Genomic DNA, 20,034 nt, shown 5'->3' on the forward strand with positions numbered 1-20,034 from the left:
AACAGTGCTGGCCAAGTTTCAGGAGACCCAGCGCCTGCAGGAGGAACAGTATTTGGGCTTCAGGGAGGAACTCAGATCCATCAATTCCACCCTGGGCACCATCGTAGGGGTGCTGAAGGAAGTCCTCAACACCAGGAGGGACACTGTGGCACAAGAAGGGGCCCCTGACACTAGCCTGGAAGATGAACAGCCCACCACCTCCGCCGGCACTAGTGGACAGGAGGCACTGCCACAGGACCACCACACCAGCACCCCACCCCCTGCAGAGGGAGAACCACCCCGCAAACGGTCCCTGAGATCCAGGACAAAGACAGAGGACACTGCCAAGACCCCCGCCAAGAAATGAGACCACCCTGAATGTGATCCTTCTGTCCCACTTTGTCACCCTGTCCATCCTCAAACTGCCCAGCTCCACTTCCTATGCCCATTTGGGCAATGCACCTGTGAGACTAATAGACTGGACTCTGCCATGGACATTCCTCCACCATCAGCCCTCACCATTTTACAACCCCCTCCAATCTTGAGCACATAAATAAACACCCTTAAAGCACAAAACAATCTGGAGTCTGTCTGTGATTTCGAAATAGTGTATTAGCAATTACAGTGACAAAATGCTCTTTCAAATGTAATGTCAACATACCTATGTCACACAGCTCTAGTCCATGAGGAAACAAAGCAGATGTCACACAGTGGGACCCACATATGTGAAATTGTAAGGGAAAGTGAAAATTCAGTGACCATACACTGGGTGAAAACGACAGACATTAGAGAGGTAGTAGTGTTAAAGTACATGTAGTAGGCAGGTTTGTATTCTTACCTGTGTCTCACTGGAAATATTGCAGGATAACCGAGTTCCTGTTGTTGATGTCCTCTTCTTCTGCTTCCTCGTCTTCACTATCCACAGCTCCACAGCTGCCACAACACCGTCATCTGGACCATCCTCCTGCAGAAAAGGCACCTGTCGTCGTAAAGCTAAGTTGTGAAGCATGCAGCAGGCCACGATGATCTGGCACACCTTCTTGGGTGAGTAGAATAGGGATCTACCTGTCATATGGAGGCACCTGAACCTGGCCTTCAGGAGGCCGAAGGTCTGCTCTATAATCCGCTGAGTTCGCCCATGGGCCTCATTGTAGCGTTCCTCTGCCCTTGTCCTGGGATTCCTCACTGGGGTCAGTAGTCATGACAGGTTGGGGTAACCAGAGTCACCTGCAAATGGTGAGGGCAACTGTTAGACACACACTAACCTGTAGGGATATCCCCAGACAACCATTCCCACTGACTTGCTTCCAGGTGCTCACCTAATAGCCACACACAGTGCCTCTGGAGTTGACCCATCACATAAGGGATGCTGCTATTCCGCAGGATGTAAGCCTCATGCACTGAGCCAGGGAATTTGGCATTCACATGGGAGATGTACTGGTCTGCCAAACACACCATCTGCACATTCATGGAATTATAACTCTTCCGGTCTCTGTACACCTGTTCACTCCTGCGGGGGGGTACCTAAGCCACATGTGTCCCATCAATGGCACCTATGATGTTGGGGATATGTCCCAGGGCATAGAAGTCACCTTTCACTGTAGGCAAATCCTCTACCTGAGGGAAAACGATGTAGCTCTGCATGTGTTTCAGCAGGGCAGACAACACTCTGGACAACACGTTGGAAAACATAGGCTGGGACATCCCTGATGCTATGGCCACTGTTGTTTGAAATGACCCACTTGCAAGGAAATGGAGTACTGACAGCACCTGCACTTGAGGGGGGATTCCTGTGGGATGGCGGATAGCTGACATCAGGTCTGGCTCCAACTGGGCACACAGTTCCTGGATTGTGGCATGATCAAGCCTGTAGGTGATGATCACATGTCTTTCCTCCATTGTCGACAGGTCCACCAGTGGTCTGTACACCGGAGGATGCCGCCATCTCCTCACATGTCCCAGCAGACGGTGCCTATGAAGGACAACAGCGAGCACAGACTCATCCAACTCAGTACGTACCCACAGCTTACACAGAACACAAATCATATTCTGAAATTTGGTCTGTATGAGTGTTGAGGCAAGGCCTAGGTATGTGTGACGCAGTGAAAAATTAAGCCATGTGGGCCCCTGAAATGGTGGCTACCTGACCTGTAAAGTGGGACAATGGGATGTGAGGTAACTGCGCTGGCGTTGTACACCGTTCCGGTAGGCGGTCGAAGACCGTGGCGCAATTCTGCATTGGTTAACATTGGACCCTATGGGTCCCAGGAGCCAATGACTATGTACGCCGGCAGTGACGGTATGCACCGCCACGGACGTGACCGGCATTTTCTATCTGTTCAATCACTCGATACCTGATATTCGACAGGAGAGGACCTACACTGCAAGTGCTGCTGTGACCTCGGTCTGGAAGAGACAATGGCTCGTGCGTCTGGGGAAAGGGCCCCTGCCTTCACATCGGAGGAGTTGGAGAAACTCGTGGATGGGGTCCTCCCCCAGTACACGCTACTCTACGGTCCTCCAAACAAACAGGTAAGTACACTGGGAGCATGCTGTATGGGCTATGCCTGTCGCACCATGACCCCCCTGATGTTCAGGATCCTGGCGGTGGCGTACCCGGAGTTGGATGGGTGCTTGAGGGCATCACAGCAGCCACAAGGGGGTGAGTACACTCCCATTCTGCTGATTTTGCGTGCAGTGGAGGTGTCTGGGTGGGGGAGGTGTGCTGTGGGTTTCCCTAGGCCAGGGCGAGTGTGCTAGTTAGGTCCCCTTGTTCTGGCAGACCCTGTGGCCCCCCACCCCACCTGTGTACAGTGCCAACTACACCTAGTCAGGCTCCTGTGACATCCATGTGTGCATATGTCAGCCATAGCCTTGTAGACCATGTCCCAGGGATTGAACAGTGGACCCCAAGTGCGCGGCGTAGCGCTGGGGGCTTCTGTGTCTGTCGTGTCCGCCAAAGGTAGCGGTAATGCATGCACTCAACATGTCTTTCTTCTGTCGTTCCCCCCCCTTTTTGTGGTCTCCCTGTTCTTGTGTGCATTAGCATCATCAGGCGGAGGAGCAGTGGCACCGGAGCAGGAGGGAGCTGCATCCCACATGGCACTGCAGGGCGAGACTACAGACTCGGAATTCACCAGTGGGACGGAGGGCGAGGGGAGCTCCACGGCGGGGACAGGAGCTGACACCAGTGATATGGACTCGTCCTCTGATGGGAGCTCCCTTGTGGTGGCGGCCACATCTGTGCCCCCGCATCTACAGGAACAGCCGGCACCGCCACTACCAGCACCCCCTCCCAGCAACCCCTCAGCCTTTGCCCCGTGCCTGCTCACCGAGGAGGGTGGGCATCACCTTCGCCCCAGACACCTCAGGCCCTGCCCCAGTCACCCCTGCTGCCCTCAGTGAGGGGGCCATTGACCTCCTCAGGTCCCTCACTGTTGGGCAGTCTACCATTTTGAATGCCATCCAGGGTGTAGAAAGGTAGTTGCAACAAACAAATGCATTCCTGGAGGGCATTTATTCTGGTCAGGCGGCCCTTCAGCGAGCCTTTCAGACTCTGGCCTCAGCACTGATGGCAGCCATTGTGACTGTCTCTAGCCTCCCCCCTCCAACTTCCTCCACCCAGACCCAATCCCCTGTACCTCAGCCTATCCCAAGCACACCTTCAGACCAGCATGCACACACGTCAACACACAAGGGAAGCTCTGGCAAACATAAGCACCACACATCCCACAGGCACTCACGCAAGCATCACACACATGCAGACACACCAACATCCACTGCCTCCACTGTGTCCCCCTCCTCCTCGTCTCCCTCCTCCCTCCCAGTCTCGTCTACACTCAAACCTGCATGCACTACATCTACAGCCATTACTGCCATTAACAGCACACCCACCACCACACCCCGCTCACGTGCAGTCACCACCCCCACTGCCATTCACACATCCCTTGTGTCCTCTCCCAGTGTGTCTGTTACGCCATCTCCCAAGATACACAAACGCAGCCACACACCCACCCAACAGCCATCCACCTCACGACAGCATACAGTGCATGCACCTTCACCCAAAGTTACAAAACGAACAACTCCTACAACCACAACCTCTTCCTCCACTCCCAAACCCCCTCCAGCTACCCGTCCCAGTGTTCCCAAGAAACTTTTCCTGTCCACCCTTGACCTCTTTCCCTCACCTCCCCCACCCCGTCAGTCTCCTAGGGCCCGACTCTCCAGGTCCCAACGTAGCACCCCAGCCACAACATCTCTGGGACCAGTGGTGCCTGTAGTCACCGGAATCTGGAGTGCACTGGGCAGCAGGACACCCAGTGTGGCACGGAGCCATAGCACGGACAGTCCCCCACCTGTCAAGCATCAAAAGTTGGCCAGTGCCCGGCGGGAGAGGGGGAAGACTCCAGCCACCAAAGCTGCTCCCAGGGCTACAGGTGGGAGTGTGGAGTCAGTTGCAACACCTTCCAAGGTGGGGAAGGGGCACAAGAAACTCAGCAAGTCTGGGAAGAGCAGCAAGGTGGAGAATACCGCCATCATTCCCGCTGCCCAGGAGGCCACCGCCATCATCCCCGCTGCCCAGGAGGCCGCCTGCATCATCCCCGGTGCCCAGGAGGTTACCACCAGCACCAGCCCTGCTGCCCAGGAGGCCACCGCCATCATCCCCGCTGCCCAGGAGGCCACCACTATCATCCCCGCTGGCCAGGAGGCCACCGCTAGCACCAGCCCTGCTGCCCAGGAGGCCACCACCATCATCCCCGCTACCCAGCAGGCCACTGCCATCATCCCCGCTGCCCAGGAAGCCACCTCCAGCACCAGCCCAGCTGCTCAGGACAGGACCGCCAGCACCAGCCCAGCTGCCCAGGACAGGACCGCCAGCACCAGCCCAGCTGCCCAGGACAGGACCGCCAGCACCAGCCCAGCTGCCCAGGACAGGACCGCCAGCACCAGCCCAGCTGCCCAGGACAGGTCCACCAGCACCAGCTCAGCTTCCCAGGACAGGACCGCCAGCACCAGCCCAGCTGCCCAGGACAGGACCGCCAGCACTAGCCCCGCTGGGCCATAAAGGACCGCCAGCACCAGCCCCGCTGGGCCAGACAGGACCGCCAGCAGCTGAGTCACTGCCAAGAACCCTGCCGCCACAAGCACCGCTGAACAGGACACTGCCGCCACAAGCACCACTCTGGGCACAAGGCCCCCTGTATAACCAGTGGAGTATCTCATCCACTACCTAGGTCCTTGGCAGGATGAAGCACTCTGGGCACAAGGCCCCCTCCAGAACCGGTGGAGAGATACATCCACTACCTCAGTCCTTGGCAGGATGAAGCACTCTGGGCACAAGGCCCCCTCTAGAAACAGTGGAGAGATACATCCACTACCTCAGTCCTTGGCAGGATGAAGCACTCTGGGCACCAGGCCCCCTCCAGAACCAGTGGAGACTGTTATCCACTTGAGAGACTGTGGCTTTGCACTCCCCAGAATGGAACAGTGGGCAACCCACCCACTGTAGAGAATTGTGAGACTGTGGCTTTGCACTCCCCAGGAAGGAACAGTGGGCAACCCACCCACTGTAGAGACTTGAGAGACTGTGGCTTTGCACTCCCCAGGATGGAACTGTGGGCAACCCACCCACTGTAGAAACTTAAGAGACTGTGGCCTTGAACTTCCCAGGATTGAACAGTGGGCAACCCACCCACTGTAGGGACTTGTGAGACTGTGGCTTTGCACTCCCCAGGATTGAACAGTGGGCAACCCACCCACTGTAGAGACTTGAGAGACTGTGGCTTTGCACTCCCCAGGATTGAACAGTGGGCATGTGGCCCCCCCTGTGGATTTGGCGTCGTGCACTCAACCGGCTGAGGTGTCCCCCCTTTCCCTTCCCCCTGAGGTGCCTGATTTGTTGCTATCTGATGCCCCTGCAGTGTTCTCTCCGTCATGTTCGGGGACTGAGTGTGGGCTTTGCCCATGCCGTGTGGGCCGAGTGTTCCAAGGACTTCAATGGAGCACTACCTGGACTACTATTCTTGGTGTATATATTTGTTTATGGTGTATATATATTTTTTGCGTACTGGATTTTAATATATTACAATGGTTACACTCATTTCCTTTTGTCTTTGCATTCTTCCAGGTGGCTTGGGGGATGTAACTGTAATGTATCATGCTGTATTAGTGTGTGTGTTGTGGTGGGTGAGGGTGGGGGTGGGGGTGTTGCGTGCGTGGGTCCCTGTTTTTTCCCTCCCCCATCCCCTGTGTCGTAGGTGCAGTACTCACCGTGGTCTTCGCTGCCGGCGTTCGTGCTCCTGGTAGAGGAGCAAGAAGATAAGGGCTGGCAGGATCTGGAGCTCGGGTTGCATGGCGTCCTGATTCCTCGTGGGGTGTGTAGAGGTGAGGGTTTTCCCTTCGAAGTCCAGTTTCTGCTGTGCTTTTGTTCACGTTGAATCTGCCCCGGAAAAGGTGGCGGATTGGTAGGTTGTGATACTGTGGGAGGTACATTGTCCTCCGCCTGTCTGTTGGCGGTGACCGCCATGCTGTTTGTTTGTACCGCCGTGGCGGCCGTAGTGGTAAAGTGGCTGTCTCTGTTGGCGGTTTCCGCCACAGTCGTAATTCCAATTTTTTTACCGCCGGCCTGTTGGCGGTCTTACCGCCGCTTTAACACCGACCGTCAGGGTTGTAATGTCCACTCATGTGTCCAGCATTACTAGATCACTGCATTTCACATTTCAGTGTGTCTCACAATCGTACGCCTCAGACTTATACTTTTTTCGGAAACAAAAGTGTCGATTTTTCACCACTTGCCTCAGCAAAGTGTCACAAGGGGACACAAAGACTTGCTTTATTTATTTTCCAGCTCTTTGTGCTAGAAAGTTCTGCCTACAGCAGCACAAAAGCACTCTGTGCTGCTTTGCGCAAGTGTGCGTCAAGGGGGCACTCCAGAAGTAATACCTGGGTGTTTCAGTGTTACCACCTATCAGTCGCGGCTGCTGCCAGGAAGGTGAGGGAGGGGCCAGCAGGGAGTGGAGGGGGCAGTAATGAAAAAAATAATAATAAACTTACCTGCCCTTCTATGATCCGCCATTCCCACTCCAGCCACCTCTTGTTTTCTTCCCTCCCCAACCAATCCCAATGCTTCTCCAATGCTTTTACACAGCATGAAAGAAGTGCCATGATTGGGATGAGTAGGCAGAAATGCCGCTCAGAGAGAGAGTGGAGCATTGTGCTTGGTCTCCACCAAGCTGTAAAATACAGCCGGTGGAAAGCTTCTAAGTGTGCATGTCAATTTGGCCTACCTTGGACTGCCGGCCAAACTGACATGCGGACTTAGATGTACACACTCCTCCACTTGTTGACGTGGTGGAGGCTGGCCCCGTCCCACCCTATGAAAGCAGAAAAATAAAGGGATAATAAAGTACTTTTATCATCCCTTTTTTTTTTTGCTTTCAGCAGCGGGCAATGCTCCTCCACCATAGCGGAGGGGTTGCCATTGCCACCAATAGTTGTTAACACAAAGCTATAGCCACAAAGATTTCCAGACATGGCTACGTGTCAAAAAATAAGTCAGAAATGTTTTAAACTCTCCAAAAGTTCCACTCACTGAATGTGTGCTGTCCTGTTCAGCACACTTCCAAAGTGGGAAATGTTTTAAACAAAATGTCAAACCATAGGATTTTGATCTAAAAGTGTATCTTTCCAGTACAAAAAGTTACACTATACATGACATGTAGTGTGATGCTACATGCCCTGTTTGTGCACCACTGCAGGGAAGAGAGTAACACTGTTCTCTCCCACTTGCGCACTGCAATAGAGAAACTTAGCTTGCTGCAGAGTGTTGTGCTATTTTTTAATAAATACGGCACCTAGTTTCTGAGGTTCCAAGGGTTATTCAGCACATTTATGGATACATTAAATGTGTTCAGCATTCTGGGCTGCTTCCCTGGTGCTTTGGTCATAATTAGAATTTTTTGTTTCTGATGGCCTTTGTGGGACATTAAAATACATTTTGGCATAAACAAGGAGGTAGTTTGGAACATTGAACCTCTGTTTATTGTTTTTAACTAGTGTGCCAGCCTGACTCACTGCTTCTGCAGTCACTGTAGTCTGTCAACAAAGGTTTTTGAGTAAGGCTGTATATACTATGGCCATTAATTTATTGTTCTAATCACCTTCACATAATGAATTATTTGGATCAGGATTAAGAATTTTCAGGAAAAAAGATAGAGTCAAATTTAACAAAGTTTTCATGCAACATAGCGACTGAAGTTCCATCTATTAGGATATGGCCCTGTTCCTCTCTCCTACTGTGCTGCTGCACTTAAGGCAGCCATGTATCATGCATGGACCTCCCCCGTGATGGAAAGTAGTACACAACACTATGTTTAATTACTTTAAGCTATTTTCAATGCAAATCAGGCTTTGCATTAGAAAATATATCCCATTACAATTTGAGGTGTGTTTGTATCATTTTTGTGATTCAGGTCTGGTGCAAAGTGTTAGTATATATCTCCTTGGGTTCTTTTCAGGAAAAGTGTTAATATTTTGGGAGGGGAGTAACACTGTCAACTCAGTAAACTCAGGTCCTCATTTAGAGTTCAGCGGATGGCGGATGTACGGTGGGCATGGCTGTGTACTTTGCTATTACCATGCTGAGGGTTCTCTGTCAGCCAAACTTTGAGATGTTCACCAGCCAAGCGCACATCTCTTGCATTGGCAGAAACAGCTGTCACAGAGGTTACTGGCAATTCATTGAAAGTTTGAGAGGTGAATCTGCCAACATGATGGAGTCATGCAGCAAACATTCAAAATATTTTTTATTGTCAAAAACAAAAACCGAAATCGAGATTTTCTCTTGAAAATAAAAAAAAACAATGACCCTCTTTGCCGTGGCATGGAGGTATTTATGCGTTTTCACTGCCCCCTGCTGGCAGGTTTTATCTGGCAGTGATGGACAATGAAAACTGGCCAGTTGACCACACACTCGAAATCAGGCATGCTGTCAAGTGGCCGAATCTCTGATTGCGCTTACTCTTTCGGGCCTTTGGAGTTGTATGTCAGCGTTGGAGACAGTATAGCCTCCACTACTGACATACTTCAGTTCCACCCTCCTCTACATGAGGTGGGAAGAAATTTAGTTTGGCAGAGAGGGTACTCCGTTGCCTTTGTGACAGTGTAGCCTCTCCTCCAAACTCTAAATCAGGCCTTCAGTCTGCTAAGCCAGAACAGTTCTGAGAGAATCTCTGCTCAACCTCTGCGAGCTATGTCTAACGAAGAAGGCAATCTCATAGAATAGTGTGTAAAGTTCAATCACACCAAGAATTAAAAAATAAACATTACACCATAAAATGTGAAAAACAATTTTGAAAATTAGAGAAAAATGCTATAAGTGAAAAGCCACCAAGATCATAAAAATAGTATCAGGGAACTGCAGGTATGAATGTAAAGCTTTAGGTAAAAAAGCCTAAGAACAAATAATGCACCAATAAAAAGTTAGTGTTTGCTGTTGACCAAGACCCATGCATGGTTTCAGGCCTCCTGTGATGGAGAGTCTACAAGCAAGCGGGTCATCCCAGTCAAAAGTTTTACCCTGGGAATTAGTGTCTCAAATCAAAGTCAAAATCCTCCAGCGTGATTTTGGCCTATATATACAAAGCTTCCGTACATGCAATGCATCTAATGCTAATTTCCCTTGCGTTCTAAAGCAGTGTAAGCATAATCATTCTTTTAACTCCTTTTCCCTAAACCTTTTTCTATTTTTTCTTTTAATGCTTTTCTCCTGTCGTCAGTATGCCCTATTAAGCTATTTTCTAAAGGTGTAAGCAAGCATGTCAAGTTTTGTGAGCATATGGGGTTCCAAAAGTTAGTGTTGGTTCAGAGAATCCTCTAACTAATACTATATCATGTTTTTTAGCTATTCTACTCAGATATCTAGTAATAGGAACAAGTGAAAACACTACATCGTAGTTAGAATAAAAATACTGTATATATTCTTGGTTCTAAAATCTTGTAGGTAGAAAACTACAGCTTATTCCATAAGTTAAATGAAGACTATGGTACGTAACCCCTTCTTCTGCTGATGAAGGGATTTGCGTACAGACAAGACAATTCCTTGCATCTATCGTTTCAACATTCTCACTCAACAAGTGATAGAAAACATTAGAAGAAAGCTCTCCTTGAGCATTAGTATAGTCATGCAAATACTTTTCATCCAACTTAAACCTCTCTAAAGCTGTAAGTTTAGTAGTTTCAGGAGCAGAAGTAATAGTAGCTCTTTTCTTTTCATGAACAGACATTCCCACAATCATTATTATAAACATTATCCACACATAATTGCCAATCCAACACTCATGTATCTACAACGCCTAATATTTCTAGCTTGATTATTTAGTTCAGCCATGATCTGTAAAGAATCAGAAAGCAGAAATAGCTCTTAGATAAAGTGCAGTTAAATAAAAAATAAGGGAAACATTCTTTTCTCACAGTTCAATTTCACATCCAGGAACCCCTTTTTCTTTCTCAAATCAATTAGAAGCTTGTCACATCCAGTTTTCCATTGTCATATCAGGTTATCAATGTCTCTTTTGGATTTTATTTTCAAACAGTCTCTTCTTATGTTTTTCAGATTAGCTAAACAAATCAGTTTCTCGATCACTTTCAGGTTACATCAAAATACTGACTTGGTACTTCTCTATCAAAACAAAAAGACATAAACTCGTGTTGCCATTCATTGGTAGCTGCATATGCCCATTCAGGGCCTGTGTAACATCAACTCGTTATTCTCTTTCTTTTCAACCTTCGGACACCACTTAGTTCTCCTTCACTTAATTCTTCCTTTCTTGTAGTGTCCACTTCTTCTATTGTTTCATTGAGAACCAGATCCTTTTTCTTCCCAATCTGTGATTCAGGCCCATTATCTCCCTTTCTTGTTCCTTCTGTCAATATTCTTCTCAAGATTGGACTCTTCTCCTTTTCTATGGTGTTTTCTCTTGATGGACCTGCAACAGGCTCAGGAGGAGTCAAATCACCTTGACTTTGATCTGTCTCAAATCTTTCACCTTCTTGATCTGGCACTTGCTCTCTCTGCTTTTTAGCACTGTCTGCTTCTGGGAGAACCTCTGTTGAGCTTGGCTCTCTTGTTATATCCATTGAGATAGGTTCCTACACACCCTCCTGTAATCCTTCACTTTCGTCTCTTACAGGGGTAATAGAACCATCTTCCACAAGCTTTGGTTCAATTTCAGGTTCTGTTGGTTCCTTTTCTGGCTCAGGTGCAGCAACCTGTTTCCCTGTTGTTGGTGCTCTCAACAACAATTCTTCATGATCTGGTGGACATACCACTCTCTTTGTATGACTTGCATGTATCCAATTCGGGATTCCTGCACACTTCACAGCTGTCGTAGTTGTTAGCACCACCTAGTAAGGACCCCTCCAATGTGGCTCCAAACAGGTCTTACAAATGTGATTTCTGACAACGACCCAGTCTCCGGCTCTCAGATTGTGACATGGATCGTGGATAGGTGGCACGATAGTAGCCTGCACCTGCTGAGAGAAAGAGCGAACCACATCAGCCAGACCCTTTAAGTAGTCCAACACCATATCATCTGTAATATTGACAAGTGCATTGGCTGGAACTGCTGGTAATCTCATCGCTCTGCCCATGAGAATTTCATGGGGCGACAGCCCTGTCTTCCTGTCAGGTGTGTTTCTAATTGACATCAACACCAAAAGCAATGCATCTGGCCATTTCAGATTTGTAGTTGCACACATCTTTGCAATTCTTGATTTCAAGGTACCTTTCATTTGTTGATGCTTCAGGGCGATAGCTACAATGCAACTTTTTCTCAATGTTTAGTGCTGCACATAAGAGTTTAATCACCTCGTTATTGAAGTGAGGGGCATATTTATACTCTGTTTGCGCCGGAATTGCGTCGTTTTTTTTGACGCAATTTAGACGCAAAACTAACTCCATATTTATACTTTGGCGTTAGACGCGTCTAGCGACAAAGTCCATGGAGTTAGCGTCATTTTTTAGCGTGGACACCTACTTTGCGTTAATTATATGCAAGGTAGGCGTTCCCGTATAAAAAATCGACTCCGAGGCATGTGCGTCGGATTTATACTCCCGGGCAAAAATCACGCCCGGGAGTGGGCGGGTCAAAAAAAATGACGTACGGCCACTTTTGCGCCGTTTTTTAGCGCCTGCAAAAGGCAGGCGTTAAGGGACCTGTGGGCTCTGAAGGAGCCCAGAGGTGCCCTCCCATGCCCCCAGGGACACCCCCTGTCACCCTTGGCCACCCTAGGAGGACACCCAAGGCTGGAGGGACCCATCCCAGGGACATTAAGGTAAGTTCAGGTAAGTGTTTTTTTTATTTTTTTTGTGGCATAGGGGGGCCTGATTTGTGCCCCCCTACATGCCACTATGCCCAATGACCATGCCCAGGGGACAGAAGTCCCCTGGGCATGGCCATTGGGCAAGGGGGCATGACTCCTGTCTTTGCTAAGACAGGAGTCATTTCTATGGGGGTTGGGAGTGAAAAAAAAATGGCGCAAATCGGGTTGAGGCGAAAAAATTGCCTCAACCTGACTTGCCCCATTTCTTGACGCCCAAGCCCCATATCCCCCTATGCCGGTGCTGCCTGGTGTACGTCGTTTTTTTTAACGCACACCAGACGGCGCCGGCGGCTAACGCCGGCTAACGTCATTCAATAAATACGGTGCCCGCATGGCGCTTCAGAATGGCGTTAGCCGGCGCTAATATTTTTGACACAAAACTGCGTTAGCGCAGTTTTGCGTCAAAAAGTATAAATATGGGCCTGAGTTCTCCTATCTGATTCTAAAGAGATCGGAAACCTGAAACGTGGTATTAACTCCCTAAGCAACAGCTTTGCCACTGTGAGACTGTCATTTCTTGCTGTAGGGTATGCTTGGATCCAGTGACCAAAGACACACACAATCACCAACACATACTTCAACCCTCCACATGCAGGCATTTCAATGAACTCCAGGTTGCATTCTGCTGAATTGACCTCCTGCTCTTCAAATGTGGCTCAAATTTACCACTGTCCTTTTTCCCACGTTTAGTTGCTGACAAACTATACAGCGAGAACATACTGCCTTTGCTGCCTGCCTGAATTTAGAGTTAAACCAATCAATTTTGAATAATCTAACCATGGCGTCCCTCCCAATATGTGCCTGACCGTGATAGTAGCGGGCCATTTCCGACAATAAACTATTGGGCAGGACCATCTGACCCTCCTCAGAAACCCAAATTTCATCAGGACGTTGGACAATTTTAACTTAAACCAGAGACGTTTCTCTTCTTAGTCAACATTATCCAGCAATGTTTTTTAACTCTTCAAGAGTATCAATCACCTTCAATGCAAAACTTGTACATACACTGTCTTCTTCGGGCATTAATTCCCATTTGTCTTTAAACGATATACAGTTCAATGCGCAAAACCTAGTGACTTGATCCGCATATCCATTTCCCAGTGAGATGTCATCTTGTGCCTTTTGATGGGCACTGCATTTCACTATAGCAATTTCTTCAGGTAACTGTATTGCATACAGCAACTCTTTTATCTTGTCGCCATTTCTTACTGATGTACCAGTAGAGGTTAGAAAACCTCTTTGCGACCACAATTCACCAAAATGATGAACAATTCCAAATTCATATTGACTGTCAGTATAGATGATGACTCTCAGTATTGATGAGACATGGCATGCCCTAGTAAGAGCTACCAGTTCTTCCACTTGTGCAGAATATACACCTTGAAGCCAGGAAGCTTCTAATGTACCTATGATTGTGCATACAGCATATCCTGCTCTTAATGTCCCTGTACCATCTCTGAGACATGACCCACCAACAAAGACAATTTGATCATTTTCCTCCAATTGAGTATCTCTGATATCAGGCCTTGGTTTTGTATACAGTTCAGTTACCTCAAGACAATCATGCTCGATGTCTTTCTCTTTTTCAATTTCAACAGTATCACTTGGAAGTAATGTTGCTAGGTTCAACACTGTACATCTTTTCAATGTTACATTTGGAGCACCTAATATGCTCGTCTCATACCTTGTCAGTCTAGCACCAGTCACACACTGTGTTTTTGTCCTTGTCAGTAATATCTCAACAGAATGTGGTACCATTACCGTCAAGGGGTATCCCATCACTACTCCCTCACATTGAGAAAGATTTTGACCAACTGCGGCAACTGCACGCAGACAACCTGGTAAAGTTGCTGCAACTGGGTCCAATGTAGCTGAAAAATAGGCTACTGGGCGATAAGCACCTCCTTGGACCTGTGTCAAAACAGACAAAGAACAAGCATCATGTTCATGACAAAACAATGTGAATGGCTTTGTGTAATCAGGCATTCCCATCGCTGGAGCTCTACACAAACTCTTTCTCAATTCAGTAAATGCTTTCATCTGATCTTCATGTAGCGTAATGGGGTCAGTGACTTCTTTATGTGTCAGCTGCTGCAATGGTTTGGTAAATTCAGCAAAATTTGGAATCCACTGTGGACAATAACCTACAATTCCCAGAAACATTCTGACATCTCTTTGTGAAGTCGGATTACTTCTCTGCAGTATCATTGTAATCCTTTCTCTGGATATTCTCCTTGACCCTTTCTCAATCTGATGTCCCAAATATTTCACTGACTTGTGACAGTACTGCAATTTCAAAGGTGACGCCTTATGTCCCAACTTTCCCAAATGATTCAACAGGGCAATCGAGTCATACTTACACCCGTCCCTTGTCCTGGATGCAAACAACAAATCATGAACGTACTGCACTATAGTCGACTGGTATGATAGTTCCAATGACTCCAGATTCTTTTTCAGGATCTAATTGAACAAAGACAGTGACTCCGTATACCCTTGTGGAAGCCTGCACCAGCTGTAAACTCTGTCTAGGAATTTGAAACTAAAAAGAAACTGACTATCCTCATGAAGAGACACAGAAAAGAAAGCTTGTGACAAGTAAACCGCTGTGAACCACACAGCATCACAAGGAATCTGAAACAGTATCACTGATGGGTTCAGCACTACAAGTCAACACTTGACCACCATGTCGTCCACTTTCCGCAAGTCCTGCACAATGAGCACTTTTCCACACAGCTTCTTTAAGCCCATTATCGGTGAATTACATGGAATGCTCAACACTTCTTTCAAAACCCCTTGTTTTAGAAAATCTCCAATTATCTGCGCCACTTTCATCAGAACATCTTGTGCCATGTTATACTGTGGAAGCTGCGGAAACACTACATTCGGTTTCAAAGTGATCTTAATCGGTTCCACTACCCTTGATTAAGCCTACTTCTTTACCTGTCAGGCACCACACATTTTCCTGTACTGTTCCTTGTAAGTCTGCATGCAATTCTTTCACAGTAAACATCGGGAAAAACTCAATCAATGGGTACTCTTCATTAACATCATTAACATTTTCATTTGCTGTTTCAGAGGTTTGTTCTTCCTCATCGTCACTATTAGTCTGAACCTCTATTCCAGCAGTGGAGCAACTATTAGAGCATTTTGTCTTACACAGTAAGGGCCAGAAGCAGCAAGCAGTTTTGCCCATTCTGTGTCTATGGGAAAATGTGTTTGTACATATGGCCCTAAGTCTCTTCCCAGTAGGGATACTGGACTTGAGTCAGAGACTACAAACTTATGCAGTCCCTGGTAGTTGCCAATCTCAACCTGTACTGGATTTGTGATCGGATTTGTCAACCGTCTGTTTTCTACCACCACAACCTGAACCGTTCTGCCTTAAAGAGGTAAGTTCAGAACTTCTGCACTTCTTACAGTAGAGCGCGTAGCTCCTGTGTCCATGTTGAATGAGACTCTGTGACCCATCACTTTTTTTTTACCAAAGGCCCTCTCTGATCTACCTCTCAGGACGCTGCAAGCATACATGGCTCCTCATCCGAACTCATATTCATCCATTCATTGTTTATTTCATTCTCACTATGTAATGGGAATTGGTGCACTGTGTCATTACTTCTGTCTTGTCTCTGACCTCTGACCTGCTGAGTAAGCATCATCTGTTGCACTTCTATCGGGGCTTGAGGTATCTGCATTTGCTGTCTATGTACCATGGGAACCTGCTGCTGCACTGGTTGCAACTGTGTCAGTTGTGAACGCGGCACTTGCACCTGCTGCATGGTTGAAAATTCTGCACTTGAATCTGAACATTCGGATTAAGTCCTCTCATTCTAGGGACTTTCACAGTTTGGAATGTATTGACATCACCACCTTTCTGAACAACACCATTCTGCCCCATCATCGGACACTCCTGCTTCCAATGTCCCGCGTTTCCGCACAGATGACATAGTAACATCTTTTTCATCCCTTGCACATCATTTTGAACCACTACAGTACTTAAATCTGGACAACAAATTCATATTGACTCCACGACCCATACCTCCCATCTGAGGTTGGAATATGACAGTTCCCTGCTGCTGTGTTATCTGTTGCACTAAAGCTCCCTGTACTCCTGTCTGAGCTGCCTTGATTTGCATCACCATCGCTTTCTCCTTCACCTTTTTCTGCTTCAACTCAATCTCATCACTACAGTATTTTGCATACTGCAACACCTCATCAATTTGCTTCGCTTGCCAACAAATCAAATGACTGTTAATCATCTGCCCTATTTCTGGTCTCAATCCTTCAACGAACCTGAACACAAAGTGCAACATGTCTTTCAGCTCAATTGCTTCTTTACCACTGTACTCTTTGAATGCTTTCAACAATCTCTCATAATAGGCATGTATTGACTCCTTCGTTTCTTGCATTGTCCTGTCAATTCTCTGCCAATTGATATTTTAGCGGAGACTCTCATCTTCAGGAACTCAATCACCTTGTAATAATATTTCATTACTTCAGGAGATGGTGCACCGGTAACTCTGTCCCTTTCCGGTTCACTTGTCAGCCAATCCACTGCTCTCTTACACTCAACCCATACATCAGCTGAAACCACTATTTCCAGCAAGGTATTCAAATCTTCCCACAGACATTTAGATAGCTATACAAATCTATCTGTTTGCTGGTACCACTCAACCGGTTTCTCTCTCAGTTTTGAGTAATCATTTGTGAATGACAGTATATAACTCCTATGCCATGGGACATGAACACACTGTCCCCCTGGAATTTCCCTCATTGGTAATATCTTTACTGGATCTTTTTCTCTCTGAACACCTTCAGACCCTTCTTGTGAATCTCTTTCCGTTTATCCTTCTTCTTTGCCCATCTGCCTTCCCACTTCTCTAGTGCTCCCCAAATCTGAGCACTCTGCAATAATTTTTAAGGTGTGCCTTCATTCCTGCTGACCTCATATGCTCAAAATCTTTTGCCTCAAAGTCTAACCTGTAACTTCTTTTCAAATGCTTTGTTTTCTCTATTTCTCTGTCATGCTTATATGCCAGGTCTGCCAATTTCTGATGTATCTTGCTCACTTCCCTTGTAATCCATGGACACAAGTACCTCAACTCTTCTTCTGTGTAGGATTCCAATCTGTTCACTCCCATCGTTCCTTCAACTAGCTTACTTATTTCTGTAGTTAATCTTACACAATTTATCTGCTCTTCTCTCCTGGAAGTCTTGAAAAACGTCATTTTCTCTGTCTTCAAGGAGTACTTAAACTATCTAACCATTCACTCAATTGCTGTGCTGTCAATCCCTGTAATGAGATGTTACTCGCATTCGGCATTGGCAGCTGTTGTACCACTGCACTTGGAGTCTGTGGTGTCAAAAGCTTCAAGCTCTAACTTACACTCGGTCCATTTACTGCATCTGGAAGTGCAACAAATGGAGTAAGATCCATTAAAGGTCTAGATCCATCAAAGGTCTGACCCATAGATGATACCACCTGCACATGATCACTCACTCCCCTCATCACAAGGCTCTGTAATATTTCACCCTGATCTCCTGCAATTGTTTTCTTTTGCGCAAACAATGGTACTGCTGGACAAACAGTAATCGGTAGTGATATTGAATCGGGTGCTGTTCTGACACTCACATTTTGTGGAAGGGCTACTCCCATAGTCTGATTCATCACTGGTGTCACATCTGACTGTATCCCTGTCATTGGCGTAAACTTCGGCAAACTCTATGGCTGTGCCTGAGGCAACAACATTGGAGTCCGTTCCGTCTGAACTAACATTGGCCTCGGAAGCATTTGCTCCGACTGCACCACTAGGTTCGAGGTAGTCTCAAAAACTGGTACATCTGGATATATTCTCTGCATCAATTTTAGGTGCATTTGCGCTTGGACCACTGGAGTAGTCACTGCATTAGTAGTAGTCTGCAATACCCCTTGTACTTGTCCATTATCTGTCTGCACTGGTCCCACTGTCCCCGACACTTGGGCTGGAGCCGTTGGGACAGAACTAGTACTTGGACCCCCTACATGCGAAGCATATGGCGGAGGTCGGTCCCTCATCAATTGTGTAATAAGATCCTCAATATCTGAATCTTCTTCTTCTTCTTACCCCCTGACAAACTCTTTTCTTTCTTGCTAGTATCTTCGTTCTCATCAGACTCATCTCCCTCTACAGTAGCAGGGAACAACTTAACACCTTGCAATGTCTCAGTTCTCCACTTCTTCTATTCCCAATCCCACCTTGCTTCTGCCAAGGACTTTTCTACCTGGCTTATTGTTCTCTGGAATTTCATCTCCTGCTGTTGTCTGGCTACAAGCTCCCAAACTGCTAAGGCCTCAAACTGTGCTGGCCTCGGAAGTGGCCTCGTCTCATATAATGCCATTCACAACTGATCCAAAAGTCTCAAATTAAACGTTCCATGCTCTGGAAATGCTAAAGCTCCCTGTTTCTCTGTCAACTTGCACCATTGCTTTAACCAAAGACATGGCGCGACACCTCGTTCTTCCATTAAAATATATGCCGGAGACTTTTCCGGTGGGGTTGGCTCCCCAACTGTTGCCTTAATGTAAGAATCACCCTTCATGGCACTCCTGAACGTCTTGAAAAACGTCATTTTCTCTGTCTTCTGTGTATTTGATTCAATAAGGAAATTACTTTTACTCCCAAGATTCCCTTCTTTTGCTCACTCAACCAATTGCCTCTTACGGACGGCTGCCAATCCGCTTGCAACTCTTGTCACTAACCAACCTATCCTAGTGCTTTGACATCACACTCACACACTGCGGCTGACAAAGTCTTGCGGCTTGTCCTCCTAAACTCACACAAAACTAATGCAAAATTATTGTGAGCACTAGTGCAAAAGCAATAACCAACAACAAATCAGCTGGTTTACTACAGGAAGGTACACAATCGCTTCAAAGACCTTACAGATTTTCACTAATGGCCCTTTCGCTCATGTAGTTATTCCTCTTTCTCAGTCTCCCACATTTGCAAGTAAAATTCGGCCAGCGAATATTACTCTCAGCTGATCAATGGGTCTGTCCTGGTGAACATAGGACTCGCCAAATCTCAGTCGAAAATTTCCCTTACTCGCTTAACTCACACACTGACTTGTTGACCACACCTGATCAACCTACTAAATCAGACAGATTACAACATATAACCAAGTGTCTCCTACACTTGTCAATATACTCCGGAGTCTTAGACCATGCAGGGTCTGTACATCACCAACAACCACGTGGACAATTTTTTAGCACAAAGTGCCACACACATATGAAGTTCGACGACTTCCCTACTCTGATACTGCGGTGTACGCACATTCCTACTAAACCTCAACTGGAGTACACAACCTCTCATATGTCACAATTCACCTGCGATATGCTTAAGCCTTTGCAAGCGCAACCTAACACTTTCACAATATCACAAGTATGCCAAGAACACACCCATCTTTTCTAGCGGGATCCAGGATCTCAGAAAAGTCATTTCTGGGCTTAAGGGGACATCATCTTTGCTACAATTGCCATTTGAGAAAAACAAAATTCAAACCTCATAAAATGAACAACTAACCCTGACTTAAACTACCACCATAACCACTAATCACCACATAACCGGTTCCCCAAGGAAACAAACCATCAAGCTGCTACCAAAAACTGATAGCGCGCCTGGTCCCTAATAGGTAAAC

The sequence above is a fragment of the Pleurodeles waltl genome, chromosome 2_2 (genome assembly GCF_031143425.1).
Source record: "Pleurodeles waltl isolate 20211129_DDA chromosome 2_2, aPleWal1.hap1.20221129, whole genome shotgun sequence".
Classification (NCBI taxonomy): Eukaryota; Metazoa; Chordata; class Amphibia; order Caudata; family Salamandridae; genus Pleurodeles; species Pleurodeles waltl.